This window comes from Psammomys obesus, unplaced genomic scaffold (assembly GCF_907164565.1).
Source record: "Psammomys obesus unplaced genomic scaffold, mPsaObe1.curated_primary_1811, whole genome shotgun sequence".
Classification (NCBI taxonomy): Eukaryota; Metazoa; Chordata; class Mammalia; order Rodentia; family Muridae; genus Psammomys; species Psammomys obesus.
The window spans coordinates 16465305-16480442 of NW_026596134.1; positions in this window are offsets into that span (position 1 = coordinate 16465305).

A 15138-nucleotide genomic window follows, 5' to 3' on the forward strand; every position below is an offset into this window, starting at 1 on the left:
ATTTTTTTTTAATTGTCCAGAAGTACAAAAATATAGCAAAACTTTAGACATCTCTTTAAACCACTTTTTATTTTTATTTTTTTTGACTTTTGCTCCAAATGACTTCAGCACTAGCAGATAAATCTGATAATTTTTACCATGTCCATTCCACATCCACTCTCTCTATCACTTAGCACACAAAGTTGTTTCTACTCTGAAAAAGTAGTAATGGGAAGAGGGACTGCCTCTGACATAATCTGATTCGCCTGCTCTTTGATCACCTCCCCCTGAGAAGGGAGCAGCCTTATTAGGCCACAGAAGATGACAATGCAGCCACTTCTGATGAGAACTGATAGACTAAGATCAGAAAGAAGGAGAGGAGGACCTCCCCTATCAGTGGACTTGAGAAGGGGCATGCATGCAGAAAGGGGAAGGAGGGTGGGATCAGGAGGGGAGGAGGGAGGAGCTTATGGGGGGGGATACAAAATGAATAAAGTGTAATTAATAAAAGTTAAATTAAAAAAGTACAATATCCTTTTTCAAATTGCGTGTTTTCACTATATTTTCATACATTTACCTCACATTAGTCAAGTTAAAATTCTGGTGTGATTAAACTTTTTTTTTTCTGTTTACTTATGTACTTAATCAGTTCACAGCCTGATTCCAGCCCCCTCCTTACTCTCCTTCCAGTCCCAATCTCACACCCCACTTTCCCCTTCCCTTTTTTTCTCAGAGAAGAGGAGGCCCCCAAGGGGTATCAACTTCCACAGGCACCTCAAGTCAGAGCTGGACTAAGTGCATCCTTTATCACTGAGGCCAGTCAAGGCAACTCAGCTAGGGGAAAGGCATCCAAATGCAGGCAAAAGAGTCAGAGATCATCCCTACTCTATTTTTTAGGGAGACCAGATGATGACCAGGCTGCACATCTGTTACATATGTGTAGGGGGTTTAGGTCCAGCCCATGCATGCTTTTTGGTTGGTGGTTTTGCCTTTGGGAGCCCACATGAATCCAGTTTAGCTCACTCTAGGTTTTCTGGTGGTGTCCTTGACCCTTTTGGCTCACTCGATCTTTCTTCCCACTCTTTCTCAAAATTTTCTGAGCTTGGCCTGTTTGGCTGTGGATCTCTTCATCTATTTCTATCAGCTGCTGGATGAGCCTCGCAGAAGACAGCTAGGCTAGGCTCTTGTCTGCAAACATAGTAGAATATCAGGAGTGTCAAGGGTTGGCTTTCTCCTATGGGGTGGGTCTAAAGTTGTGCCTGTCCTTGCTTTGTCATTCCCTCAATATCTTCTCCATCGTTATCCCTAAAATTCTTGTAGCAAATACAAATGTTGAATCTTATCCTCTTGGTGATGCTTGCAACTGTATTTCCTATTCTCTCTTCTAGGTTTTTCCATCTCAAGGATTCCCTCAGTTTGTATTATTTTTAATGTTTCTACTTCTATTTTTTTAGGTCTTGAACAGTTTTATTTATGTTCTTCACCTGTAAATGTGTTTTCCTATATTTTTATACTACTTATTTCTTCTGTAAAGCCCTCTACCTGTTTGATTGTATTGGTGTGTATTTCCCTAAGGGATTTATTCATTTCTCTTTAAAGAATGCTATCGCTTTATAAGAGCAGATTTAAGGTCATATTCTTGTGCTTGACTCTTCTTAGGCTATCCAGGCCTTATAGTAAGATAGCTGTGCTCGAAGGTGTCATATTTTCCTGGCTCTTGTGGATTGTGTTCTTAATCTGGTCCTTACCTTTCTGGTTGTCCCTGGAAGTTCCTGATGTAGCAGGTATTGGGAAGGCAGGTCTGACCTGGATGTTCCTATTTGCAGCAGGCTTCTGTTGGGCAGCTTTGTGCTGGTCATTCTTGTTGTAGCAGGCCTGGATTTTTCTGGTGCCTCGGGCCCTGTGAAGGCTGGCAGGGTGGTGGTTGGAACCTGGGAGGACAATGTACATCTGGGTATGCCCTAGTGGCCTTGGCAGGCAGAAGCACGGGGTAGGAGACATTCTAACCTGAATGCTCCTAGTGCACCAGGCCTGGTGAATGACAGTAGAGCACTGGCCAGACAATCACAATCATGATTAAAATTTCTAGGTTTTTTTATCTTAATTTTTATTAATTACACTTTATTCCCTTTGTATCCCCCCTGTAGTTCCCTCCCTCCTCCCCTCTCAACCCTACCCTTCCTTCCCGTTCTCCGGGCATGCAGCTCCCCAAGTCCACTGATAGGGGAGGTCTTCCTGTCCTTCAGTCTGATCCTAGTCTATCAGGTCTCATCAGAACTGGCTACATTGTCTTCTTCCGTGTCTTGGTAAGGCTGCTCCTCCCTCAGGGGTAGGTGATCAAAGTATTTCATTTCTTTAAGATGTTCCTTTTTAATATGAATATGCTAATTAGGATGTTCACAAGCATTACTCAGTACTTATAGAAATGCTTAACTATATGCTTAAAAGAACTGGTCATCACAGGGTGAGCTAGGTGATCACACAATAGGAGTCTGAGCTTTGTGCAAGGTGAAAGATAAGGAACACATTTTCATATTCTGTATTTAGTTTGACCACTGGGTGAAGATGATGTCTGTTTTCTAGACTGTATTGTAAACCTTATAGTCGGATGGCTATGGAATGTGGGCTTACATGTGGGTCCTTAGTTATATTCTATTGGTAATAGTGTCTTTTTCATTTCAGTACTATGTTGTTTCTGTTGTAATAGAGCAGTAGTGTAATTTTAAATCTGGATTAGTGATAGTTCCTGCAGATTTTCATTTTTTTATGTTTACTTATTTATTATTGTTCAGGATTGCTGTGGTGGTCTTAGGTCCTTTTCATTTTCATATGACATGTAAAGTAATTTTTAAAATTTATCTGAATGATACATTTGGAACTTTCATGCATATTACATTGAATTTTCAGATTATATTCAGTAGGATGAAAATTTTCACAGTACTAATCCTGACAACCCAGTACAACAAAATAGATGTGCATATGAATTAAAAGCATTTCCTAGACCTGAGCAAACGCAAAACAGAAAGAAATTCAAAAATGGAAAGGGGAGGTGATCATGAAGTTCTACTCCAAGCCAGAGTGCTATTGGTTGGCAATTGATACCGGATGGAAAAGGGAGAGTCAGTTTTCTTTAAGAAGACTGTCCTTGGTGTGTTGACCATGTTCTATGAAAAGATTCTACATCTAAAAGTACAGAAGAAACACCAATTGTATTTAATGGGTTACAAAATAAAAGACAGGACAGAAAGTGGGTAGAATAAATATTATATTTGGGAAAGTAAGTAAGTGAGGTCAAAATAAATTCTGTCAAATTCAATTGTGTGTGTGGGGGAGTGGGTGTACATTATAAAGTGGACCAGCCAGTTGTAGTTAACTTAAGCTACTTCTAAATGATATTATAAGGTGTATTATTATCATCCTCTTGAAGTGGAAGGTTCTGGTTTCTTTGAAGACTCAGTTTTGTCATGTTATGGTTTGCTGCAAGCTGGTATGTGATGTCTTGCTGGAGGTTGTCTTGTGAGAAGGCATGTGATATTTTGCTGTGAGCACACTTCTGCGAGGTGTGTGACTTTAGCCAATTAACAATATCCAATGGTGGACTCTGAGGAGAGGAGATATATAGAGGCCCAGGCAGTGAGGGGTCACTTTTTGGAGAGACATTGCTGCACTGATCTTCATGCTTTGACACTTCTCAGAGAGAAACATTTCAAAGAATTTCTTAGGGCAATTGATGTGAGTCTTGCGGCTTTTGCTGACTTCATGTTGCTGCTTGGTGTTGGCCTTTGGACTGGACTACTGATATCCTGACCACTGTGTTTGGTAATTCCCTAAAGACCCATTGACCCTAATCAACAGGGAGTATATAAAAGAGGCCTACATCCCTTTTCTCTGTTAATCTAAGGTGTAGTAGTGGGCAGGGAGTTGGAAGGAAGGTAGGTAAAGGGGTTTAAGACTCCAAAACAAAATAGGTTTGGTGAAATATCTAAGCCTACGTCCTCTCATACAATACATACAGTCCACAATCTCTACTCCTCCCAGTGATCCCCTGAACATCCTCTATCTCCAGAGTTATTGCTCCTCTTTTTCCTTTCAGAAACAAAAACAAAAACAAAAAACATCTGAGGGATATCATCAGAAAACTGCATAACAAGATGCAATAAGATCTGACACAAATCTTCATATCTAGGCTGGACAAGGCAACTCAGCAGGAGGAGAAGGGTCCCTAGAGCAGGCAAAAGAGTCAGTGATACCTTCTCTCCTACTACAAGCTAAGCAAACACAGCATGTATGCAGAGAACTTGGTTCAGACCCATGCAGGCTTCTTGTTAGTTGCTTCAGTCTCTCTGAGTCCCTATGAGCTATTGTTTGTTGATTCTGTGGGCTGTGTTTTCCTGAATTCCTCAACCCCTCTGCCTCCTGACATTCTTCTTCCCAGTCTTCTACATGCTTCTCCAAGCTCTGCCTAATGTTTAGCTCTGGGTCTCTGTGTCTGTTCCCACCAGATGCTAGAGGGACTAACCCATGATTAATCTATCTCTAGCAATCATTTTATTGACTTGATTCGTTTTTCTGGTCAGTCATGTTTGGTTCTAGCTTAGGTCTTTATAAGTCTTACAAAACATTTTGAACATGATGCACATTAGATTGCTATGTAACAATTCTCAAACCACGTTGAGGGTTTGATCCATTCACAGAGTTCACCTAAGACCATCATAAAACACATTTATTTACAATTCATAGCAGCAGCAAAACCATAGTTACAAAGTGCTAACAAAAATAATTTTATGGTTAGGGGTCACCACAGCATGAGCAACTATATTAAAGTGTCACAGCACTAGGAAGGTTGAGAGCCACTGCTCTATAATTTATAAAGTACATACAAAGCTTACCTTAGAAAAATCTACCTTAGTTGAGGCTGCAAAGACAGCTCAGCAGATAAAGCAATTTGTGTGTAAGGCTAAGGAACTATGCCAAGATCCCCAGGACCCAAGAATATCCAAACAGGCTACCCTGTACCTGTAATCTGAAAGTTCCTTTGCTGAGCTGGCAGGCAGAGACCAGGCTCCCTTCAACCTGATGGATGAGATAGTTAGCTTGTAGTTCAAAATGGCAAACAACAAGGGGACTCTGGCTCATACAAGGTGAAAGGTGAGGACCGAAACGTGAGGTTGACTGACATGTTCTAACCTCCATGCTTGCTCCATGACATTTACTACCAACATTTACACACTCATGAATATGAACATAAACACATAAACAAATGCCACACATACACCCAAAGATTTTAAGAAAGTACCTTCATTGCATGAATATAAATATATCCTACTAATCAAAGCATCCAGGTTCAGGACTATACGAGATGTATAATGAGTATCTTTACATAAGATAGAAAAAAATATGGTGAAAATATAGATATTATTATAAAAAGAAAGAGCTATAACTCCAGGTGATCTTTCAGAATCCATCAAATATCCCTGATGCTGAGAACCAAACAAAGAAAAACTGAGTGTTTTATTATATTGTTAATAGTCCTTTACGTTTTTTTCTCTAGTTGTTAAAAAGCAATTGCCTTTTGCTTGTGGAAACCCTAAAACTTCATGATCAGGATGTCACTGAGACCCTTCTCAACAAGTTAAAAAAGAAAAAGAAAACAAAGTTTACACTAGAAAAATGTGCTTATGAAGCACAGTCCTATCAATAACTCTTCTCTTAACTATAGCAAACACCCTACTTTAATTAAAGTGTTGCTCTGTTGTTGTGGCTGTCTGAACACCCTTTTCAATTCTCTAAAATAAAGACACTGTGATCAGTGTTTCAGAGTTCATTTCTATCAAAATTTTTCTTTATACTTCTGTGCATTCTGTCCTATATTAGTTGATGGTAACTTTAGAGTTAACTTAACATCCATCTTGCCAATGATTACTAGCCTGCTTTCTTTTCCCAACATAATTCCCTTTTCACTCATAATTGCTGAGGAGGAGCGAATGGATAAGACTGTGCAATGTGATTCCAGGAACATTTCTCCATGTCCTTCCTTCACCAGCTTGAGCATCTTAGGCCCATGAACCGTAACCCTAACCTAACACACAACCGTGTTATTGAACAGAGATGAGAAGAAAACAGAACAGCTTTCCTGGAAAATTTTATACCTATGGAGAGAAAAAAAAAAAAAGGTATTTGTGGTAGACATATGCCACTGGCTGTCAAATTTTAATTTAAGAGTAGCTGTTCACACAGTAAGCCTAACATGATTACACATGACTATTACTAGTGTAGGTCCACATATAATGATAAGCTGGCCATAACTAGCTCTCCACCCCTTTTTTTTTCTTTATGTTTCCACACTAGGAATTAAACCTAGGGCCTTAGGCATACCTGGTAATCATTTTCCACTGAACCATATCCCTGTCCTCATTTACAATTTGAATACATGAGAACTTGAGATGCGTAAAGGCAAAGAATAGGACAAATACTAAACTTATGACTGCAGACTGTGATTGACTATTTTGTTTTTGAGGACCTCGTAGCTTCTTAATGCAAGCTAGTCAATGGCATATCTCCAAGTCAGATTTCATAAATAATCTCTTCCATGAACTGGGAAGACCCAAAGGTTATCACAGTTCTTTCACTATAGCTGCAATCTAAGCACTTGTAATTCAGATGTCAATTAGTAAGTGACAGTGAATCAAAGAAGAAAAACTCAAAACTTGACTGCATTATTTCCCCCCAAGAGACAAATCAATCAAAATTAAACATTTCATATATCTACTAATTCAATATGTCCTAGGTTGCATACTTTTATTTTACATAAACCACAGAAGAAAAAAAAAAAAAACAAACTATGATTGATAGTTTCTCCCCCCCCCCCCTTCTTCTCACCTGCTTTGGGGCTCACTGTGTTTTGTGACATACATGTTTTTCCTTCGGTGTTATCCTGTGATCAGAAAGATGGCTAATGAAATATGGCAGGAGAAGCCTGGGGCCTGTTTCTCATCTGCAGTCTCCTAGATTGCAGACTTATATTTATCCTGATAAATTGGCACGGGAACTCCAGAGACTTAGTTCAATTTCCTGCCCCCGACAGCCTCTGTGAGTATCACATCCCTCCCTAAATTGTTTCCCCTAAAGATGGCACATACATCGTGCCTCTATAAGCTAAGCACACTCACTTCCCATATTTTTTACTAGATTTATATAAAAAAATGCAACAAGAGAAATAAAAACCTGAATATATTTTAATCTGACTTCCTACTTTTAAACATGAAGAAATGATGCTTGAAGAAGGAAGGGCAAAAATAAAATATAATAATTTATAGTGATAAAATTACATATATGTATATGATATTTTTTAATTTTCAATTTATTTATTTCACATCCCAAGGGTAACCATCCCTTCTCTCCTGCCAGTGTCCCCTCTCTTCCTTCTTCTCCCTTCTGCTTTCCATGTTCCCTTTTTCCCCAGTAAAGGGGAGCCTCCATCCCACAGCAAGTCATGTCCTGTCAGGACTGAGCATAGCCTCATCCCCTGAGGCCTGCAAGACATCACTGCTAGGGGAAATTGAAGAAAAAGCAGGCAATAGAGTTCATGTTAGAAACTAAGGAGCATGCATGGTCTGGATCTAGGCCCCCTGCACATATGAGACAGATGGGTGGCTTGGTCTTCATATGACGCCTATCCACTCTCCAGGGGCCCCATATGAAGACCAAGCCACCCATCTGCTATATATGTGCAAGGGCCTTAGGTCCAGACCATGCATGCTCCGTAGCTAATGTTTCAATCTCTGTAACAACCATGTGACTGGGTTAGTTTTATTTGTTGGTCTTCTTGTGAGGTTCCTGTCCTCTCCAAGTCCTTCCATCTTTCCCCCAACACTTACACAGGACCCCAGGAGCTCTGACCTATGCTTGGCTTCAATTCCCAGCATCTAACTTGATCTCCTAGTGGTTGGAGACCCCCAGATAACAGTCAAGTTAGGCTACTGTCTGCAAGCATAGCACAACACCATTAATAGTCCCAGGAGCTGGCTCTCTACCTTGGGGTGGGTCTCAGGTTGGACAAATTATTAGTTGGACATTTCATCAATCTTTGTTCCTCTTTATCCCCTCACTTCTTGTAGGCAGGTTAATTTTTGGATCAAAGTTTTTGTCAGTGTGTTGTTCCCCTCCTTCATCTGGTCCTGCCTGGATAGAAGGCAGTTACTTCAGTCTTCATGTCCCACCCTGTTAGGAGTGGAACATTTTCTCCCAGGAGCCTACCCTATAGCAGGCCTCCAGCCTGACCAACAGAGATGTGCAGCCCTCAGTTTTCCTTCTTGTTCCCAGCCCTCTCGCTTCCCACCCCTGTTATCCCCAAATGTGATCCTCACCCATTTTCTTTCTACATTCCATCTCCTGAACAGTTTCTCGCTTCATCAACTTCTGCTGTTTATTCTATTCCCTCCTCTGAGTGACATTCTAGCACCTTCACTTGGGCCCTCCTTGTTACTTAGCTTCTTTAGGTCTGTGGATTGTAGTTCCTGTACTATAGGTCTAATATCCACTTATAAGTGAGTACATACCATATTTTGAACTCTGGATATACATATTTTTTAGTTCCATCCATTTGCTTACAAATTTCAGGATTTTTTTTGTTTTAAATAGTTGAGTAATATTCCATTCTGCAAATGTATTGGATACATTTACATTTTATAAATGGATACATAATTTGTGTACCCATTCTTCAGTTGATAGACATCGAGGTTGTTTCCAGTTTCTGGCTATTACAAATAAAGATGCTATGAACATAACTGAGCAAATATCCTCATTGTATGGTGGAATATTTTTGGGTATATGTTCAGAAGTGGTATAGCTGGGTCTTGAGGTAAAACTATTCCAAATTTTCTGAGAAAATGTCAGATTGATTTCCAGAGAGTTTGTACAAGTTTATACTTCCACCAGCAATGGAAGAGTCTTCCCCTATCTCCACATCCTAGCCAGCATCTGTTGTCACTTGGTTTTGATCTTAGCCATTCTGACTTGTGTAAGATGAAACTTTTTTTTTATTCTTTATTAATTACACATTATTCACTTTGTATCCCCATGCCATGTATCCCCATGTATTCCCTCCTCCCATGCCAATCCCTCCCTTCCTCCACCCTCTGCATGCATGCCCCTCGCCAAGTCCACTGAGAGGGGAGGTCTTCTTTTCCTTCCTTCTGACCCTAGTCAATTAGGTCTCATCAGGAGTGGCTGCATTGTCTTCTTCTGTGGCCTGGTAATGCTGCTTCCCCCTCAGGCAGAGGTAATTAAAGAGCAGGCCAATCAGTTCATGTCAGAGACAGTCCCTGTTCCTATTACAATGGAACCCATTTGGATATTAAACTGCCATGGGCTACATCTGTGCAGGGGTCTTAGGTTATCTCCATGCATAGTCCTTGGTTGGAGTATCAGTCTCAGGTCAGACCCCTGTGCTCAGATGTTTTGGTTCTGTTGCTCTCCTTGTAGAGTTCCTGTCCTTTCCAGATCTTACTGTTTCCCACTTCTTTCATAGGAGTCCCTGCACTCTGCCCAGAGGTTGCCCCTAAGTCTCAGCATCTGCACTGATAGTCTGCAGGGCAGAGACCTTCAGAGGCCCTTTGTGTCAGGCTCTTGACTTGTTCCCTCTTTTCTCATTCTTCTGATGTACATTCTCTTTGCCTTTCTGGATAGGAATTGAGCATTTTAGCAAGAGTCCTCCCTCTTGATTAGTAGGTTTATCCTATACTATATGCCTATATGAGTGAAATCTTAGAGTCATTTTGATTTGCATTTCCCTGATGACTAAGGACATTGAGCATTTTTTTTTATGATTTATTTTTCTTTTTAGTTACAACTTGTTAACTCTGTGTCCCAGCTGTATCCCGCTCCCTCATTCCCTCCCCCTCCCTAACTCCCTCCCTGCCCCTTTCCAAGTCCACTGATAGGGGAGGATTTCCTCCCCTTTCATTTGACCCTGTTTTATCAGGTATCTTCAAGGCTGACTGCAAAGTCCTCCTCTGTGGCTTAACAGGACTGCTCCTCCCCTGGAGGGGGGGGGGGAAGGACAAAGAGCCTGCCCTTGAGATCCTGTTAGAAATAGTCCTTGTTCCCCTTGCTTTGGAAAACTACTTGGTTACTGAGCTACCACGGGCCACATCTGAGCAGAAGTTCTATGTTATATCCATAGATGGTCCTTGGTTGAGTGTCAGTCTCAGAAAAGACCCCGTGCCCGGATATATTTGGTACTTGTGGAGCTCCTATCCTTTCCATATCATACTAACTCCCCTTCTTTCATATGATTCCCTGCACTCTGCCATGGTTTGGTTATGAGTCTTAGTGTCTGCTTTGAAACACTGCTAGGTAGAGTCTTTCAGATGCCTTTTGCGGTAGACTCCTGTCATACATTCAATGCACATCCCATTTGTCTTTCTAAATGAGGATTGATCATCTTCACCCATGTCCACTTACTTGATTATCTTCTTTAGGTGTATAGATTTCATTATGTTTATCATATCTTGTACGTCTATATAAGCGAGTATATACCAAGTTTGTCTTTCTCCTTCTGGGATACTTCACTCAGAATGATCTTTTCCAGATCCCACCATTTGCCAGCAAATTTCATTATTTCCTCCCTTTTGATTGCTGAGTAGTATTCCATTGTGTAAAAATACCACAATTTCTGTATCCATTCCTCTGTTGATGGACATCTGGGTTGTTTCCAAGTTCTGGCTATTACAAATAAAGCTGCTACAAACATGGTTGAGCAAATGTCCTTGTTTTGTACTTGAGCAAATTTTGGGTATATACCTAGGAGTGGTATAGCTGGGTCTTGAGGTAGCACTACTCCTAGTTGTCTGAGAAAGCACCAGATTGACTTCCAAAGTGGTTGTACCAGTTTACATTCCCACAGCAACTGGAGGAGGGTTCCTTTTTCTCCACAACCTCTCCAGCATGTGTTGTCACTTGAGTTTTTCATCTTGGCCATTCTGATGGGTGTAAGGTGAAATCTCAGGGTTGTTTTGATTTGCATTTCCCTAATGGCTAATGAGGTTGAGCATTTCTTTAAGTGTTTCTCTGCCATTCGATGTTCCTCTTTCGAGAATTCTCTGTTTAGCTCTGTTCCCCATTTTTTAATTGGATTACTTGGTTTGTTGCTTTTCTGCTTCTTTAGTTCTTTATATATACTGGATATTAGCCCTCTGTCAGATAAAGGGTTGGTGAAGATTCTTTCCCAATCTGTAGGCAGTCGTTTTGTTTTGATGACTGTGTCTTTTGCTTTACAGAAGCTTTTCAATTTCATGAGGTCCCATTTATTGATTGTTGCTCTTAGAGCCTGTGCTGTTGGTGTTCTGTTCAGGAAGTTGTCTCCTGTGCCAATGAGTTCTAGGCTGTTCCCCACTTTTTTTTCCAACTGATTTAGAGTATCTGGTTTTATGTTGAGGTCTTTGATCCACTTTGACTTTAGTTTTGTGCAGGGTGATAAATATGGATCTATTTTCATTTTTCTGTATGTAGACATCCAGTTGGACCAGCACCATTTGTTGAATATATTGTCTTTTTTCCATTGAATGGATTTGGCTTCTTTTTCAAATACCGAGTATTCATAGGTGTGTGGGCTTATTTCTGGGTCTTCTATGTGGTTCCATTGATCTTCCTTTCTGTTTCTATGCCAATACCATGCAGTTTTTATTACTGTTGCCCTGTAGTACAGCTTGAGATAAGGGATGGAGATACCTCCAGATGATCTGTTGTTGTATAGGATTGTTTTGGAGATTCTGGGTTTTTTGTTTCTCCATTTGACGCTGAGAATCTTTTTTTTTCAAGGTCTGTAAATAATTGAGTTTGTATTTTGATGGGAATTGCGTTGAATCTCTAGATTGCTTTTGGCAGTATGGCCATTTTTAAGTGCTTCTCAACCATTCAAGATTCCTCTATTGTGAATTCTCATTTAGCTCTGTACCCTATTTTTTAACCTTTAGTAATTTTCACTTTTTGTTATTAGTTTATTTTTACTAATTACAATTTATTCAATTTGTATCACAGCTGTAGCCCCCCCCATCTTTCCCTCCCAAGCTGTTCATCCCTCCTTCTCTTCCCTTGTTCCTTCCCCAGTCCACTGATAGGTGCAGTTCTCCTCCCCTACCATTGCCTATCATGTCTCATCAGGACTGGCTGCATTGTTTTTCTTTGTGGCCTGGAAAGGCTGCACCCTCCATGGGTAAGTGATCAGAGAGCCTGCCATTGAGTTCATGCCAGAGACAATCTCTGCTCCTCTTACTAGGGTGCCCACTTGGAGACTGAGTCTGTGGGCTACATCTGAGCTTGGTTTTAGGTCCTCTCCATGCATGGTCCTTGGTTGGGTTTAGTCTCTACAGGGCCTTCAGGGACCAGTTTCTTTTTTGGCACTCTTGGTCTCCTTTTGGACTTCTTGTCTTCTCTAGATCTTTCTATCTCTCCTTTCTTTCATAAAATTCCATACATTCTGCCCAAAATTTGGCTATGAGTGTCAACCTTTGCTTCAATACGTCAATGAGCGGAGTAGTTCAGAGGCTGTCTATGGTAAGTTCCTGTCCTGTTCTGTCTTCTCTTGCTTCCAATGTTTATCTCATTTGCCATTCTGAATGAGGATTGAGCATCATCCCTAGGGTCCTTCTTCTTGCTTAGCTCCTTTATGTGTACAGATTTTAGTATGTTTATCCTATATTATATGTCTAATAACCACTTGTAAGTATATACCATGTGTGTCTACTTCTGGGTTACCTCACTCAAGATGATCTTGTCTAGTTCCCTCCATTTGCCTGCAAATTTTATAATTTCCTTGTTTTAAATAGCTGAGCAATATTCTATTGTGTAAATGCACAACAATTTCTGTATCCATTCCTCCACTGAGAGGCATCTAGGTTGTTTCCAGGTTCTGGCTATTACAAATAAAGCTGCTATGAACATAGATGAGGAAATGTCTTTGTTGGATAGTTGAGTATTTTTCTACTTTCTTTATGAAGGCACTAAGTGTTATGGAACTTTCCTCTTAGCGCTGCTTTTGTTGTGTCCCATAAGTTTGGGTATGTGCTGCCTTAATTGTCATAGAATTCTAGGAAGTCTTTAATTCTTTATTTTCTCCCTGACATTAAGTAGAGAGTTGTTTTTTGTTGTTGTTGTTGTTGTTTTTTTTTTTTTTTTTTTTTCATTTTCCATGAGTTTGTAGGCATTCTAATTGTTTCTGATGTTGTTGAAGTATAGCTTTAATCCATGGTGGTCTGATAGAATATAAGGTGGTGTTTCAATTTTCTTGTGTTTGTTGAGGTTTGCTCTGTGGAGAAGGTTCAATGAGGTCCTGAGAAGAAGGTATATTCTTTTGTGTTTAGATGGAATGTTTGTAGATATCTGTTAGGTCCAGTTGACCTATAAAGTCAGCTAGGTTCATTATTTCTCTTTTAGTTTCCATCTCAATGATCTGTCCATTGGTGAGAGAGGTGTGTTGAGGTCTCTTATTGCAAATGTTTGCGGTTCAATGTGTGATTTAAGTTTTAGTAATGTTTCTTTTACAAATGTGGGTGCCCTTGTATTTGAGACATATATTTTTGGAATTGAGACATTACCTTGGTTGATTTTTCTTTTGATGAGTATGAAGTGCCCTTCCTCATGTCTTTTGATTGAATTTGGTCAAAAGCCTATTTTACTAGATATTAGAATAGCTACTCCATCTTGTTTCTTGTGTCTGTCTTTTGGAAAATATTTTTCAAGTCCTTTATTCTGAGGTAGTGTCTATCATTATTGCTGAGGTGTGTTGTTTGTATGCAAGAGAATATTCAGTCTTGTTTATATTTCCAAGCTCTTAGCCTGTGTCTTTTTATTGGGGAGTTGCAGCCATTGATATTGAGAGATATTAATGACCAGTTCTTGTTAATTCCTTTTATTTTGTTGTTGGTTGTGGTAGAGTTTGAGTGCATGCTTTCTTTCTTTTAGTTTTGCTGCTGTGGGGTTATTTGTTTCCTGCATTTTCCTGGATGTAGTTAGCCTCCTTGTATTGAAATTTTCCTTCTAGTATCTTCTGCAGGGCTGCGTTTGTGGCTAGGTACTGTTTAAACTTTTTTTTTTCTTTTAATGAAATATCTTATTTTCTCCATCTATGGTGATTGAAATTTTTGCTGGGTAAAATAGTCTTGGTTGAACTCTGTGCTCTCTTAGTGTCTGCATGCCATCTGTCCAGATCCTTCTGGCTTTCAAAGACTCTGTTGAGAAGTCAGGTGTAATTCTGATAAGTTTACCTTTATATATGACTTGGCCTTTTTCTCATGCAGCTTGTAATATTTTTTCTTTGTTCTGTATTTTTAATGCTTTGAATATTATGTGAAAGGAGAATTTTCTTTTCTGGTCCAATCTATTTGGTGTTCTGTAGGCTTCTTGTATGTTTATAGACTTCCCTTTCTTTAGGTTGGGGAAGTTTTCTTCCATGATTTTGTTGAAAATATTTTCAGGGCTTTGGAGTTTGGAGTCTTCTATTCATTTTATTCTTCGGTTTGGTCTTTTTATATTGTCCTAGATTTCTTGGAAGTTTTGTATCAGGAACTGTTTAGATTAAAATTTTCTTAGACTCGTGTATAGATTTCTTCAATCATATCTTTTACACCTTCGATTCTCTCTTTGATCTCTTGCATTCCGGTATTGATGCTTGTATCTATATTTCCTGTTCTATTCTTTACAATTCCCATATCCAGGATCGTGTTTTCTTTATCACTTCTATTTCCATTTTTAGGTCCTAGACAGTTTTATTCTTTTCCTTCTCCTGTTTGGTGTATTTTCTTGTGTTTCTTTAAGGGATTTACCCAGTTCCTTCACCTGTTTGATTGTATTTTTCTGTTTCTTTAAATGATTTATGCAATTCCTTTACCTGTTTGGTTGTATTTTTCTACAGTTCTTTAAGGGATTTATTTTCTTCTTTTAAGGCCTTTATCATTTTCATAACCTCAGATCGTTTTCTTGTGTTTCTGGTGTGATAGTATCCTCAGGACTTTGTGTAGTAGCATAGCTGCATGTTTGGCGGTGTCACATGGCCCTGGATTTTGTTCCTGGTACACTTGCACTGACCTCTAGCCATTTGGTTGACTCTGTTATTACCAGGCCTGTAGGTCCCTGCTAGTAATAGGTCTCTGGCGTTGTAGA